This window comes from Apium graveolens, chromosome 10, assembly GCF_009905375.1.
Source record: "Apium graveolens cultivar Ventura chromosome 10, ASM990537v1, whole genome shotgun sequence".
NCBI classification, from domain to species: Eukaryota; Viridiplantae; Streptophyta; class Magnoliopsida; order Apiales; family Apiaceae; genus Apium; species Apium graveolens.
In genome coordinates this window covers 202,358,222-202,374,693 of record NC_133656.1, presented here as the reverse complement: position 1 = coordinate 202,374,693, position 16,472 = coordinate 202,358,222, and the positions used below count along the sequence as shown (strand labels likewise).

The window sequence follows — 16,472 nt, the reverse complement described above, 5'->3', positions numbered from 1 at the left end:
CTGGGTGACAGTCCATCCACGCGTGAGTGGCCGGGTAACGGTCTAGCGTGAAGTCCGAATGCGGCCAGGGTGAAGACCGGCGAGGAATTCATCCATCTACAGTAGAAAATGTTACTTATTGGTATCTTTGCCTAATCAGCAAGATATCGGGTTTATGCCACAATTCTTTTCCTTTCCAAAAATTCATTGGATGTTACAAACTCTGTTCATACTTTACATGACATAGGTTTTCAGGAAATGTATAAGAGATATATATGTGGATATATATATATATATATATATATATATATATATATATATATATATATATATATATCGGGACTTAATGAAGCATCTCATAACTTCATTTCATTCAATAATATTTTAAAGATTTAATCTATTCAAATTTTATCTTGTAGTCTCATCTATGTGATAAACTGTCGAAAACTCAGTATACTTTGAACAATGGTAGTTCAAGTAGTTTTATAAATGATATAAGTATAGTGAAGTATTTGGTGACTTCATCCCTTGTTTTTGCTTATATCCAGTAAGTAATTATCTTACACTTGATAAAGGATTTTAGTAAGTTATCCATTTAGATACTTGCATTATTGTTTACACTATATATTATCTTGCGAGCTGTAATGCTCACTCTTGCTTTATTTCTTCATCACACAACAACAGTTAGGAAAGATGGTCAGACTCAAGCAGACCCAGCGCAAGAGCGTGGGAAGCGCCCCGTGCCTTCCCGTTAAGATCATAGCTGCTATAGCTGCAGAGGTAGATCTATCTGTAGATCAGACCTTCTACTTTTGGGAATCAATTATGTATAATTATAACTTATGGCAGATAATGGCAATTAATTGTAAACTTATCAAGTAATCATTTTGGGTTGTAATAACTTTTAAATTGTGGATTCAAAGACTTGTACTTATTTCAATTTCATCTCTGAGACTATAACGAGTTGTGGTGTGTGTTAGTGTGGGGTCACAACATGAGGTTATTTATTATTAATTCAGTTAAGTGATATTGTGGAAAGAAAGACCGTGACGACCCGGATCCCTGACCCCGGATCTGGGGGTGTTACACAAGCTCTTGAAGCTTTAAATGAGTCGATTAGAAGAGTACTATTTGGTGAGGAAGTATTGACGGAAACATGGAATTCAACCATTTTATGGTTAGAATATCCTGTTCAAGGTCCTTCAATGGATCAACTACCTTCACAGGTGTTAGGAGAGAGTGCTGTAATCGCTGCCAAACCTACCACATCACTTACCTCCCCAGGACTAATAAACCTGGATGCATCTGCGGATAGTGGATCCGACGTAGGTGCGGATAGTGGATCCGACGTAGGCGCGGATCGGCAACCCATTGGCAATGAACCAGATTTCACTGGTGAGCCTGAGGGGAATGTATCTTCACATATACAAGGGGAAGCTGGGGATCAGATGCCAAATATGAAGGCCCCAGTGCTCCCCCCCCAGAGATTCTAACTCTGGATGAGTCATCTCCTGATGACAGGAAACTTGTCTCAGACAAGGATCGGGATTTGCGAACTCCCATTGCACCACTGCTGACCTCCTTAAGAATGGCTTCGGTGTCTTCTGTAGGTACACTTGGAATTCAGAGCTTTGAGCGGAGTGAACTTGTGAGGACGAGTGACACACATGACCCTAAACCGAGTGATAGAGTGCTGAGCGATACACTGCGAGAAGCCTGTGAGACACCTACCATCCAAACTACACCTATAGATCTATTAAACTATGTCACTAAAGATTATCTTAAAGAGCAGATAGCTTTCAAATATAGTTATCTCAAGGAACGGCTGGCTCTTAAAGATCAACACTTTCAGACAGAACTATCTCTCAGAGATCATCAGATCGCCAGTCTTTCCGATCAACTTGAACATCAGCAAGCAGCATTCGCTAGTTTACGGGAATTCGTTGAGCAATCTCTCTATCATACAAGAAAAGGAAAAGCAATTGCCAACACTGAGCCAAAGATCTCAGTTAGTAAGCAAGCGCCGCTCCCGGTCTCATCTGAAGCAGCTATTTCCAGTACTGGGCCAATGACCTCAGTCAGTAAGCAACTGCCTGTTTCTCTTGAGATCCCTATTTTAACCTTACATGCTCAATCAACACCAGCTCTGAAGGATAACTCAACTGAGGGGGAGAAAAAGGTAGTAGAACAAGAAAAAGTAGATGTTGTTGTTAACCTACTTCAAGATGCCTTTCAGACTGTTGGTACTTGTGATGAATTTGGAGATGAGATGAAGGAAGAACTAGAAGAGAGAATTGATGAAAGGGTGCTCCTCAAGGAAAGATTTTCTAAGGAGAGTGCAACATCTCAGGGGGAGCAATCAGGACATCAGAGCCAAATCCTTATAACTCAGAGAAATCTATTGTCTCAGATATATGCTCCAAAACCCCTATTCTCTGAAGATGAACTAGAAGAAGGTGAAATAGATGAAAGTGATGTTCAGATGGGGTGTGAGCCAAGATTCGAGAAAGTGGCTACAAAAGAAAGAAAGATTATCTCTGAGGATGAAGAGTTTGAATATAAAGATGCTTTCTCAGATGACTGTTTGTTCTATGGACTTCCAGAGAAAAATAAATCGCACTTATGTAGAGATTCAAGAAGAAATGGAAAGATTAAAAGCAAGAATTTAAAGAGCCATTAAAAGAAGGAGGAACAGAGAAGAGAGAGAAACATATCTTCAACCTAACAGGAAAGGAAGCAAATGGGAAGATATAAGGAAGAAAATGGACAAACCATAAACATATCAATATTCAGACCATGGTAACTCTAATCTGCTGAGAACTGTGAAACATTATAGAAAAGAACATGATAACATCCATGAGTTATATGATCAATTCAGCAAAATAATTACTGGAACTACTGTGAACATTCTGAAAAATGGATGGAGAATCACTATCAATCACAGAGATGGTCTACAAATGAAGGTGTCTACCAGTGTACTGAAAAAGTTGAATATTGTTGAACTATTTGTCCTAGCATCAAAAAATCCCATGGCTGAAATCGAATGAGAACGAATACTTCAGAGAAAAACTTTGGAGAATGATGATGGATGTATCTCCTCAAGCATTTATGTATCCATTTGTGATCAAAGTATTTGCAGGTGGTAGGATGCAAAACATCACCATGTCTGACCAACACATAAGAACCATTCGTTATCTACAACTTACTTTCTTGGAAAGTCAACTCATGAGCAAAAGAGCTAAACTGGAAGCTCCAGGTGTTAAGAGATCTGAAGCAGACCTCAAAGCTGCTGAAGTTCTATATGCTTATAGGCTCAATGATAAAATGATCAGAGACACATAGAAGGATATGAAGAAGGTTACGAGAGCGTATCATGAGATGGTGTTCATCAATGGGGAAGAAGAGATTAATCTTCTGAAAGACAATGAACCCATAATCAGCACTGACAGTGAAGGGGAGTTAGTCTTTAGAATCAACAAAAGCAAGATCAGAATCAAAGACTTCAGGACAAGTGAATCAGACTCAATACAACAAGCCTTGATGGATGTCAAACTATCCACATGCAAAGAAGACAAGGTTGCTTTGATTCCTATCATAAAGGTACTTGATGAAGTGATGGAGGAAGAATCAACAATTGACATCAAGAGAGTACGAGGACATCCTAAAAGGATAACCATCTTCGTAATGTCCTGGAAAATCATCTCTATTGTTTGATCTTGTTCTTAAATGCACCAAAGTCAAATACCTTGAGATAATGCTTCATGAACTGAATAATCCACCTCCAGTCAATGCACTTGAGATAGAAGCTCGTGATTGTGTGCAAGCTAGATTGAATGAGCTGCAAGAGTCTCCTCCAAAACCTTCAGTTCCTAAGAAGAAAGCCTCTAAGAGAAAATCCGATCAGCCTCAAGAAGAAGGAAATAGGAAGCAGAAGAAGACAAAGACAAAGAAGACATAGAGTATATGTTCAGGCTAGAGGAACACTTCTTTGTAATCTGTATCTTAAGAAATCTGGAAATGAATATGTAATCCATAATGTATTTAATATCGTTATCTGTTTTATAGTTCGTACTTTTTCTTATTATCAGTTGAGTTATCCTTAGGGATTTGCTTGTCGAACTCTAACAATCAAATAGGGGGAGATTGTAAAGCATAATGTAATGTAACATGTAATCGAGGATTTATAACTCAATATGAAAATAGAAACAGATAAACAATATTAAACTGTGAAGCACAGGATCCCTTCAGATGAAGACAAGATAAACACAAAGAAGCAAATGATTGATTTATTCATTAAGTCCTCCAACAGATCATGGGATAAAGTTCATTGTTATGTTCAAGCAGCCATGAAGAATAAGACATAAAAGGGCTTTAGACATTAGTTGCATGTATTGATTTCAATTGTTAACATATCAAGGGTTCAGTGAAAGAAGCAATGGTTAAACATCAGTTTGTATCAACTTAGGAACACAAGACAAATTGAATTAGGATCCTCACAATGCTAGTTGTTTGTGAACCAGACCAGTGCACTAAACATCAATATTCAAGAAAGTATTTTGATTCAATTAACAGAAGAAAAATGATTGATACATTGAAGAATGGTTTGACACAGAGCCAAAATATTCTAAGTCATGAAAGCTCTCTCTACTTGTCGCCACAGAAGCTGTAACCGCAGAGAAATTACTCTAAGGCAACTCTGTCGCCATAGAGTTGTCGCCACAGAAGCTGTAACTAAGAGAATTATTCAAGGCAACTCTGTCATCATAGAGTTGTTGCCACAAAAGCTATAACCACAGAGAATTGTTCAAGGCAACTCTGTCGCCATAGAGTTGTCACCACAGAGCTGTCGCCACAGAGGAAGCACAGGGGAAAGCTTGTCGCCACAGAGCTGTCGCCATAGATGAGTTATTCACAGAGTTGCATGCAGCAAAATTAATGAATTGTGTGGACAATAATTGGCCACCTATCCATTGAATTTTGAAAGAGTACAAAGCAGCAATTGAATGTAATTCATTCAATTAGTTATCTTCTTCAGCAAACACAGAAAGTTTACGAGAGCTCCATTAAAGCTTCACATTTATTATCCTTGTAAATATATATTGTTATGCTGCTGAATTTATTGTAGATAATCAATACTTTGATTAGATTGTAGCAACCTCAAGGTTTATATTAAAAAAAAATATATTCCTCGAATTGTTTTGTGTTGTTTTTGATTCCGTACTTTTAACGAAGAACTTGAAACGAATCGAAAAAGATTATAGGTATCGTATTCAACCCCCCCCTTCTACGATATTTTGGGACTAACAAGGTGATCTAGCGAGGATGTATGTATACGCGTTCGCGTACTCGTAAGAGAACACTGGATAAAGCCGAGGAAGAACTTATGGTAATTCGTAGGGAAGTTTTTGAGGAAGAAAAAAAGGTAGAAGAAGAAGAGAAAGTTGTAGAGCCAATTATAGTAGCTATGGGTGATCAAGCAGAAAATCTGAAGGCTTTGATGGACTATTCTAAGCCAAAGATTAATGACATTCAGTCTAGCATCATTAGACCAGCCATCACGACTAACACTTTTGAGATCAAGTCAAGCACGTTCCAGATGATACAGAACTCAGTTTAGTTTGGGGGTTCTCCTACCGAAGACCCCAACATGCACATCAGAGATTTCATCGAGATCTGCGATACTTTCAAGTTCAATGGTGTGACTGAAGATGCAATCAAGTTGCGACTCTTCACATTCTCTTTGAGGGATAAGGCTAAGTGATGGTTACACTCTCTACCGGCAGGGTCTATCACAACTTAGGAATATCTAGCTCAAAAGTTTCTCACTAAATTTTTTCCCATGGCAAAGACTGTAGCAATCAGGAATGCTCTTACCCAGTTTGCTGCGCAAACTGGAGAATCTCTGTGTGAGGCTTGGGATCGATACAAGGAGATGCTAAGGAAGTGTCCACACCATGGCATGCCTGATTGGATGATTATCAACTGTTTCTACAATGGATTGGGTCCTACTTCTAGGCCCATGCTTGATGCAGCATCAGGAGGAGCCTTGTGGGCTAAGAGCTACGATGAAGCTTATGAACTTATTGAACTGATGGCTGCTAATGAGTACCAGAATCCTTTCTAGAGACTGACTCAGGGAAAAGTAGCAGGAATTCTGGAGTTGGATGCAGCAACTGCTATAGCTGCCCAACTTAAGGCTTTGACAATGAAGGTGGACACTTTGGCTAATTATGGAGTTAATCAAATCACTAATGTCTGTGAGCTTTGTGTTGGTGCCCATGAGACTGATCAGTGCACAATTTCTAATGAATCAGCTCAGTTCGTGAGCAACTTTCAGCGATCGCAGCAATCTGTGCCAGCCACCTATCATCCAAACAACCGCAATCATCCTAATTTCAGTTGGAGCAATGCTCAAAATGCGGTTCAACAACCTTATCAGCAGTATCCAGCTAAGCAGTACAACCCCCCGGTTTTCAGCAACCGCAGTATACACCAAAACAACAACTCCAGCTGCAACAAGCTAATGAAAAATCTGAATTAGAGGAGTTGAAGCTCATGTGCAAGAGTCAAGTTGTTTCTATCAAGACCTTGAAAAATCAAATTGGGCAAATTTCCAATGCCTTGCTAAATCGTCAACCTTGTACATTGCCTAGTGACACTAAAGTTCCAGGAAATAAGGAAGCTAAGGAGCAGGTAAAGGTAATGACTTTGAGGTCTGGGAAGGTTACAAATCCCGATCAAACTCAAGAGTTGACTGAAGAAGCTGGGGTTGAGGAAGAAGAAAAGCAGCAGGATGAAGAAGTGGAACCAAGGAAGACTACTGTTGAGCACACTCTTCCTGAGGGTAATACAGGGGAAAAACAGATCTATCCTCCACCGCCTTTTCCTAAGAGGCTGCAGAAGAAAAAGCTGGACAAGTAATTCGAGAAGTTTCTGGAGGTGTTCAAGAAACTTCATATCAACATACCTCTCGTTGAGGCTCTCGAGCAGATGCCTAATTATGCAAAGTTTATGAAAGGTATTCTCTCTCGGAAGGTGAAGCTAGATGATTTAGAGACTGTCGCTCTCACGGAGGAATGCAGTGTTGTGCTGCAGCAGAAGTTGCCTCTGAAGCTTAAAGATCCAGGAAGCTTTACTATTCCATGTACTATTGGTAAAGTGTCTTTTGACAGATGCTTATATGACTTGGGAGCTAGCATCAATCTGATGCCCTTGCTAATCTTCAAGCAATTGGACTTACCCGATCCCAAACCAACTTACATGACCTTGCAGTTGGCCGAACGTTCTATTACATATCCAAGAGGTATTGTGGAGGATGTCTTGGTCAATGTGGATAAACTCATCTTCCCTGCTGATTTCGTCATTCTTGATTTCGAGGAGGATAAGAAGATTCCCATAATCTTGGGAAGGCCTTTCTTGGCAATTGGTCGAACCTTGATTGATGTGCAGAAGGGTGAGATTACAATGCGAGTGTTTGATCAGGATGTGACTTTTAATGTGTTCAATTCTATGAAATTTCCTATTGATAATGAGGAGTGCTTAAAAGTCGAGTTGGTCGATTCGGTGGTCACATCGGAACTTGATCAAATGCTAAGGTCTGATACCTTAGAAAAAGCCTTGTTGGGAAATTCAGACAGTGAAGATGACGAAGGAGATGAGCAATTGCAATATTTGAATGCGTCTCCATGGAAGAGGAAGATAGATATTCCTTTTGAATCTCTTGGAATGGAAGAATTGAACAAGGCTCCTAAATGCCTCAAGCCTTCTATTGATGAAGCTCCTACTCTTGAGCTTAAGCCTTTACCTGAACATTTGAGATATGTTTTTTTAGGTGACGCATCTACTCTGCCTGTTATTATTGCATCTAACCTTTCAGGTAGCGATGAGGAAAAACTTTTGAGAATTCTGAGAGAATTTAAATCGGCAATTGGATGGACTATAGCAGATATCAAGGGAATTAGCCCTTCTTACTGCATGTATAAAATTCTGCTAGAAGAAGGTAGCAAGCCTACAGTCGAGCAACAAAGAAGACTTAATCCAATCATGAAGGAAGTAGTAAAGAAGGAAATTCTGAAGTGGCTAGATGCATGGATCATTTATCCTATCTCTGATAGTTCATGGGTAAGCCTAATTCAATGTGTACCAAAGAAAGGTGGTATTACTGTGGTAGCAAATGAGAAGAATGAGCTTATTCCTACGTGGATAGTCACGGGGTGGAGAGTCTGTATGGACTACAGGAAGCTAAACAAGGCCACTAGGAAGGATCACTTTCCCTTGCCCTTCGTTGATCAGATGCTTGACAAGTTGGCTGGTCATGACTACTATTGTCTTCTGGATGGGTATTCGGGTTATAATCAGATTTGTATCACTCCAGAAGATCAAGAGAAAACTACCTTCACTTTTCCATTCGGTACGTTCGCCTTTAGACGAATTTCTTTTGGTCTGTGTGGTGCACCAGCCACATTTCAGCGATGTATGATGGCCATCTTTTCTGACATGATTGGCCAGAATGTGGAAGTGTTCATGGAAGACTTCTCAGTCTTTGGCGATTCTTTTGATGAATGCTTGCAAAATCTTGGACATGTTCTCAAGAGGTGCGTTCAGACCAATTTAGTTCTCAATTGGGAGAAATGTCACTTTATGGTGCGTTAAGACATAATTCTCGGGCATAAGGTTTCTAGTAAGGGTCTTGAGGTGGATAAGGCCAAGGTGGGGGTCATTGAGAATCTTCCCCCACCTATTTCTGTTAAGGAAATTCGCATTTTTCTTGGTCATGCGGGTTTCTACAGGCGTTTGATCAAAGGCTTCTCGAAAATTTCAAAGCCATTGTGCAGTTTACTAGAGAAAGATGTTCCTTTTAAATTTGATGACGAGTGCCTTGCAATATTTGAGACATTGAAGAAGAGTTTAATCACGACACCTGTCATAACCGCACCTGATTGGAATGATCCTTTTGAGATGATGTGCGATGCAAGTGATTATACAGTTGGAGCAGTTCTTGGGCAGGGGAAGAACAATATATTTCATGTGGTCTACTCTGCTAGTAAGACCCTCAACGGTGCTCAACTGAATTATACTACTACGGAGAAAGAACTTTTGGCTATTGTCTACGTCTTTGAGAAATTTCGATCTTATCTACTTGGGACTAAGGTGACAGTTTTCATTGATCACACCGCCATTCGATATCTCGTCTCGAAGAAGGACTCGAAGCCCAAATTGATTTGATGGGTTCTTTTGCTCCAAGAATTTGAACTAGAGATCAAGGACAGAAAAGGAACTGAAAATCAAGTTGCTGATCATCTCTCGCATTTCGAGAATCCTAATGCTACTTTATTGGATAAGATATTGAAAAATGAGTCTTTTCCCGACGAGCAACTATTTGGAGTGCAAGAAGAAGAGCCGTAGTTTGGAGACATTGTGAACTACCTTGTGAGTAACATCATGCCTCCCGACTTATCTTATGCTCAAAGGAAGAAGTTTCTACATGAAGTGAAGTGGTATATGTGGGATGAGCCATTTCTTTTTTGCTGGAGAGCTGATCAAATCAACTCTCGTCTCCGCCTTTTTCCTGGAAAGTTGAAGTCAAGATGGTCAGGGCCCTTCATAATCAAAACTGTGTTTCCACATGGAGCGGTGGAAATTTTTTAGAATAATCTGGGCCAAGCATTCAAGGTAAATGGTTAACGGTTGAAGCATTATTATGGTGATACGGCAAACCGCGAGGTGGTTAGTGCTGTTTTATTGTCCCCTTGATCTCGAGATTCTACACCGAGTTAGCTACGTAAAATAAGCGCTTATTGGGAGATAACCCAATATGTTGTACATTAGTAGGTAGAGGAAGCAAGAAGAAAAGAGAAAAACATAAAAAAATCAGAAAGAAAAAATTCGGGGCCAAGTACAGAAGCTGAGCGTGCCCGCGCTGGCCAAGCGCGCGGCCGCGCCATTTTTCCAGTAGCCAAGCGTGCCCGCGCTGTCCTAGCGCGTGCCCGCGCCGGTTTTCCAGAATGTGAGCGTGCCCGCTTTGTCCTAGCGCACGACCGCGCCGAGTCCCTGTTCAAAAAAATAAAATAAAAACAACATTTTTATTAGAGAAAATCGGAATTTTAATTCCAAAATCAATTCTAACCCGATTTTTACTCGTCCACGTCCTATAATTCCCTCTCCTAATCAATTCCATTATTCCCACAATTCCCATAATAAATTCCCACTTCTATTACTTATCAAATTCACACCCCTCCACCTATAAATACATACACTTGCACACATCTTCACCAATTCACAAACTCTCAAACACATATTCTCTCTAAACACTTAAGCTTTTATTTGCTCTTTTTCAATCCGATGGCACCCAAAAGACAGAGAACTCAAGTTGGAAGCAGCGCCACCGATTCTTCTACTGCGAGTGGTGTGAGGACCATGTTCTCTACTCCTGAGGCTGATGAGGAGTACACGAGGCTTCTCTCGAAGCCTATTGCTAAGGAGAGAGGATTTCTGCCATCAGGAAAAGATGGTAGGCTGTTGGAGATGATTTTGGAGATGGGCTAGGTTCCTTTCTGTGAGGCTCCCGCTATTGTGCGGGAGTTCTACGCCAACGCGAAGGCGGAGAAGAATGGTTTTACGGTGGTGAGGGGGAGGACTGTTGAGTACAGTGCTGAGGCTATCAAGACAGTGATTGAGCAGCCTGCGAGGAAGGTGGGCCAGGACACTTGGGACGATAAGACTCCTGAGGACTTTGATTTGGATCTCATCGTTGCTACTCTCTGTGTGCCTAAGACTCATTGGAAGTTCAAGAGGGGCACTACTGATTACTCCACGTTCCCTGCTTCATGCATGAACAGGTATGCACGGGCTTGGAACTCGTTTATTTGTGCTAACATCATGCCATCTTCGCATGTGCATGAGATTACGGTAGAGCGTGCTCGTCTGCTTTGGGGTATTCTGCAGGGTGATTACATTGATTTGGGGATGGCGATATATCAGGGGATCCTGAGGCTTTTGAGAGGAGGTACTACTGGGGCGATTCCGTATGCGTCCATTGTGACAAAGTTGTGCGTGGCAGTTGGTGTTCATTGGCCCGCACATGAGCAGCTTCAGATTCCCAGTGCTCCTATTGACAGTTCTATGCTGCACAGCATGGTTGAGTGGTATGGAGGGAAGCCCGATCCTAAGGGGCTTGGTTATTCTTATGATCATCTACCAGGAGGATGTCCAGCCCCTCAGTCATATGTCGGTGGTACACAGCAGGCTAGCAAGGCGGCTTGGAGAGCCAAGTTGGGCAAGGAGGCCAGTCCATCACAGCAGCAATAGCAGGGGGAGGCAGCAAGAGCAGAAATGGGAGCTGGTTTGAGTTCGACGCAGTATAAGCGTCTTGCGAGGAGGATGGATGCAATGCATGACATCCACAGTCGGTTTGCACGCGATCTCACCCAGGCACTTGGGACTGCATTTAGAGCCACCAGAGTTGACATTCAGTGGCCAGTTTTTGGTGAGGATTCCATGTATCCACCTCCGGACACATCTGACACTCCACCCTTTGAGGGTGAGGATTCTGATTCATAGTAGTATGCCTGATTCCTTACTATTACCTTCACTGAGGACAGTGAATATTTTAAGTTTGGGGGTAGTAGTTGAAGGAATATGTTTGTGTGAGTCTCATATAGTTTGCATGTTCATGATAGTTTTATTTCATATAGTTGCATACATTTTGCCATGTAGTTTTTTTTGGTAGTTTTTATGATAGTTTATTCATGGAGTTTCATGCATTTGCGTTATATCATGATTCCCTTAGATAATTTTTTCGATTAATTGGTGATATTGATGCTAGTGTAGTGATGTTGTATTTAGTGATGTTGAGTCTTATTAGATTAATTTGCATGCTAGAGACATTTGTATTTCACTAAGACTTATAAGTTGCTACAGTGCTAGATCATAGTCATGGTTTGTCGAGGTTTAATCGCTTGTTTATATTTAGAATTTAGGGTATTCTCTTAATAATAAAAGACATGGATATTTAGAAATTGGAGAAATTGGATTTCATTGCTAGTTGTGTGGCTAGGTGTCAAATGGCTAGTAGCCATCTCATATATTTATGAGTAGTGTAGGGTTGAATGAGAAGGAGCGAAACACACTCATTCATAAATAGAAAAAAAAAGAAAATGAAAAATATAGAAAAAAGAGAAAAAAAAATAAGTGTTATGTATAATTGATCACGAGTGGGCTCTTTAGTACTCGAGTTATTAAGTTCTTAGGGGACTTTGTGCCTAGTGACCTAAGGCTTCTATAGTCTGGGATCCGCTAACCTAACGCTCGCTACATGGGTACTATTTTATAAGTCTTTTGTGGACCTCACTCATTGCACGATCAAATAAGCATATTTCTGTTATTTTGTTGTGAATAAAAGCGTGAATCCATGTTAACTCCGATATAAGAATTGAAGTGTTATAAGTTATTTTGAGTCTAGCTTTTATTATATTTATAAATTTGCGATTGTTTTGATAAGTAGTGAGTTATGATTATCAATCTAGTTACAATAGTATATCTGTAAGCATTTGCACACACGCACATCTCTGGTGTGTAGATTGATTTGTGAGATTTGATGGATCTTTATGCGAATAATTGCATTTGCTGAGGTGTTGCTAGTTTATTGGTTTAGTTATTCTTTGGGGATCGTTGCATTCATGCATTTTTATTTCTTGTTCTTTGAGTCTGTTTATGCTTGAGGACAAGCATTGATTCAAGTTTGGGGATGTGTTAAGTGACATTTATGTCACTTATTTATGCTCTAATAAGCTTTGAGTTGGTGTATTTGTACTCAAGTTATTTGTGTTTTAACGTGTTTTCAAGTGTTTTTGCATTTCAGGCTTTACTTTGTGAATCAGGTGAATTAGCATTGTTTTGATGCTAATATGGTATTTAAGATGTGCTGTAATTAAAGCTTGGAAGATTGGCTCGAAGCTGCAAGGAATAAAGAAGAAGGAAAAATGAAGTTTTGGCAGAAGGCAGGCGCGGCCGCGCTGGTGTTGCGCGCGGCCACGCCGGGAGTACAGAAAGGCAGCGCGCCCGCGCTGGGTCGGGATATTTAAATCCTGATTCTTTTATAATTCGAATTGCTTGGGATGCATTTAAACATAACTTAGGTCATTTTTTTAAGGGATATATATTCAGAGATATCAAGACATCAAGGAGGGAGAAGACGGCAAGAGACCTTTTGGCACAATTCAACAAAGGCGAAGACGAACTAGTTTATTCTTGTGAATCTTTATTTTGAGTTGTAATTTGGATGCTTGTTTCTTGTTTTGCTGAACCTATATTCTTGATTGTACTTTGTTTATTTATTCGTATAAAGATTACGTTTGCTATATCATATTTTCATTGGAACCCACGTTAGCGATGAGTTCGATTATGGGCTAATCGTTATCGTGGGGTTTTAGCAGATTTATTTATGGATTTATTTAGTTAAATTGTTGATGCCTTAGTATGTGGTGATTGTATGATATCCTAGTATTGGTTGTGCGTATTCGTCTTGTTAGCGTCGCGAACTTATAAGATAGTGTGTTAATTCTTAATGAAGCAAAAGTGAATTTAAGGATTTAGAACTTGTCATACTAGCATAGGTTCATGTATTGTTATGCATGATTCGTAGGTAATTTTAACCATCTTACTTGCCCTATGTAATCAAGATAGATAACTTGTGCTTAAACCGTTATGTTGTCAAATTCTATAGACATATAGGGTCTCAATATAATTGGTGCATATTCAGTTTCTATCTCTTTTGTGGATGTCTGGTAAAATGGTACTCGTGTAACGAAAGTTGGCGTTTATCAGTTTCGTGTTGTCTGATTAGTGTCATCACCATTGCATGCTAAGGTTGATAATAATAAGGCTATTGAATGAAGTATTTAATGAAGTTAGAATCTCATGTCTGTCATATATATTAACTCAGTCTATCTTATTCTCGTAGTTATAATAGTTAGCGTAATTCTTAGTTAAAAACATTCTCAATTTGTTATCATCTAAGCATTGAATAATAATCATACATTGTTGCTTAAGTGCTTAATTTAGATAGTTAACCAATACAGTCTCTGTGGGATCGAATCTGATTTATATCTTATACTACTTGTGAACTCGTATACTTGCGTGTAATATTAGCGCGTGTTTAGCGACTAACAGTTATCAGATTAGTTGTCATCACCATCGCATGCTAAGGTTAAGAACAATGACTTTGAATGAAGTATTTGATGAAGTTAGAATCCCATGTTTGTCTCATATAGTTAATTCAATCATTTTTATTCTTAGTTAATTGCATGTTAGTTTAATCTTAGTTATAAAAATCTCAACTTTTTATTGTCTGAGCATTGAGCGATAACCATACCATTGTTGTAAAATTGCATAATCTTAAGTTAACCAAAAAGAGTCTCTATGGGTACGAATCTGATTTATATCTTATACTACTTGCGAACGCGTATACTTGCATGCAAATTTAGCGCGTGTTTTCGTCTTAACAGTAGGATTCGAACATGTGACCAAGAATATAGTTATATCCTCTTTAATCAATTTAGCCAACCCTTTCGGGAAAAATTAAATATTTTATAAATATAATGTTAAAGTAAATGTGAAAATATATAGCCCGGTTAATTTTATTGTTGGTTTTGCAGGATTTTTGCTTCAATATACTTTTCGGAGATGAATATTTTATTATCTAAATTTCCGGGACATTTTACATGCTCTTCGATTAAATAATAAAATTTCTCAAATGAAAGAATCCCCTTCGCGACGGATATTGTATTTTGATACAATTCATTCACGTGAAAGTGCTTGTTGACAAAAAAATATGAAAATATATTAAAATATAAAATGTCGAATGTGCTTGACGGCCGGTTCATGCTACCGTCTCACATATCTCTTCTATTATATCCTTATATATAATTAGAGTAAAGGAGATCATATGGTACGGTATGAGATGGTATGTGATGGTTTGGTCGTCACAATACAACATTAACTAAAAAACTAAACTTATCTAACATCTAAGAAAGGCTCACCGCGTGTATCTTTACTATATTAAGTTTTTTATAAGTTTGTTAACACTCTTTTGAAACAATAAAACTAATTCTCTAATATGTTTAATGTATGCTATTAACTTATACGTAAAATTATAATATAACTACTTATATAAAAGTTATAATTTGGTAAATTATATGACTTTATTTTTATATGTGTATGAAAATTGGGATTATAATACAAGTTAAAGAAATAGCACATAATCAAATTTCATGTAAATAGAAATGTAACTAGAAATTTATATAAAAGTTGGCAAACAATTTTAAAAATTGAAATAATAATACTATTTATATTAAATATGGAATACATAAAAGTTATAACAATATAAATAATATGACTTTATTTTTATATGTGTATGAAAATTGGGATAATAATACAAGTAAAACAAATAGCACATAATTAAATTTCATGTAAATAGAAATGTAACTAGAAATTTGTATAAAAGTTGACAACAATTTAAAAAACAAAAAAAAATAACACTATTCATTTTAAATACAAGTGAAAATCGTATATTCAATAAAATAAATAGTAAATACAAATGAAGATAATTTATATAAGCAATACATAACACCATTTATGACAAAAAAATATTTGTGTAACGAAAATTTATATAAATTTTTAAATAAAAATTCTAAATAAAATATAATAATAAAATAAATATGTAACAAACACATTAAAAATATTATTAAAAATTTCTCGTGCATTGCACGGGTATAAATCTAGTATATAATAAAAGAACAAGAAGATAAAATTAGTGAGATTTTTTATTCTCAGTAAATTGATGAATTTGCCCTTGTATCTTCTAGAATCGACCCCCGTTTTAGCCATTAGTTCTCAAATTACAATACCACTATACTACCGTTTCTTCTATGTTCTTAATCAAACACTTAAAATATATGTGTTGCTAAAGAGTTAAAATTCAGTTTTTAATTATAGTTCATGAAATAACATTTTGAGTCATATTTTTCCTTATATATATAGTTAGCTATATATTTCTAAATAATTAAAGTTGTAATTAAGATACAAATTTTAATTAATATTTGACATATCAAGATAACCATGATACGAAAAATATAAATAAATTAAGATATAACATGTATTTAGTAAATATCGTAATATATTTTTTAAATAACTGTCTTATTAAAATCTACGATATTATGTGAAATAATTAATTAACTATGTTAAATATTCATGTTCACACTAATACGAAAAATAAATAAATAAATTTTAATACATGTTTATTCAATAAAAGTTATATTGTTAGAAAATATATGTTATATAGTTCTTAGAAAATGTTAAATTTTAGTTATTTAACCAAATTGAACGTAAAAATAAAATAAGTTAACAATTATGAGATAAATGAAATAGTGTTAAATGTACACATAATTCAAAAATATATTTAATTTTTATTTAGACCAATATATTTTGCTTATTTC

General features: G+C 37.5%; 1 non-coding gene across 1 annotated transcript; it reads right to left on the bottom strand.

The window, feature by feature from the left end:
- Positions 1 to 5,833: 5,833 nt before the first annotated feature.
- LOC141694874 (small nucleolar RNA R71) lies at positions 5,834 to 5,940 on the bottom strand. The gene has a single exon (XR_012564155.1). It is a non-coding gene; the product is annotated as a small nucleolar RNA R71 (small nucleolar RNA).
- Between the last annotated feature and the right edge of the window lie 10,532 nt (positions 5,941 to 16,472).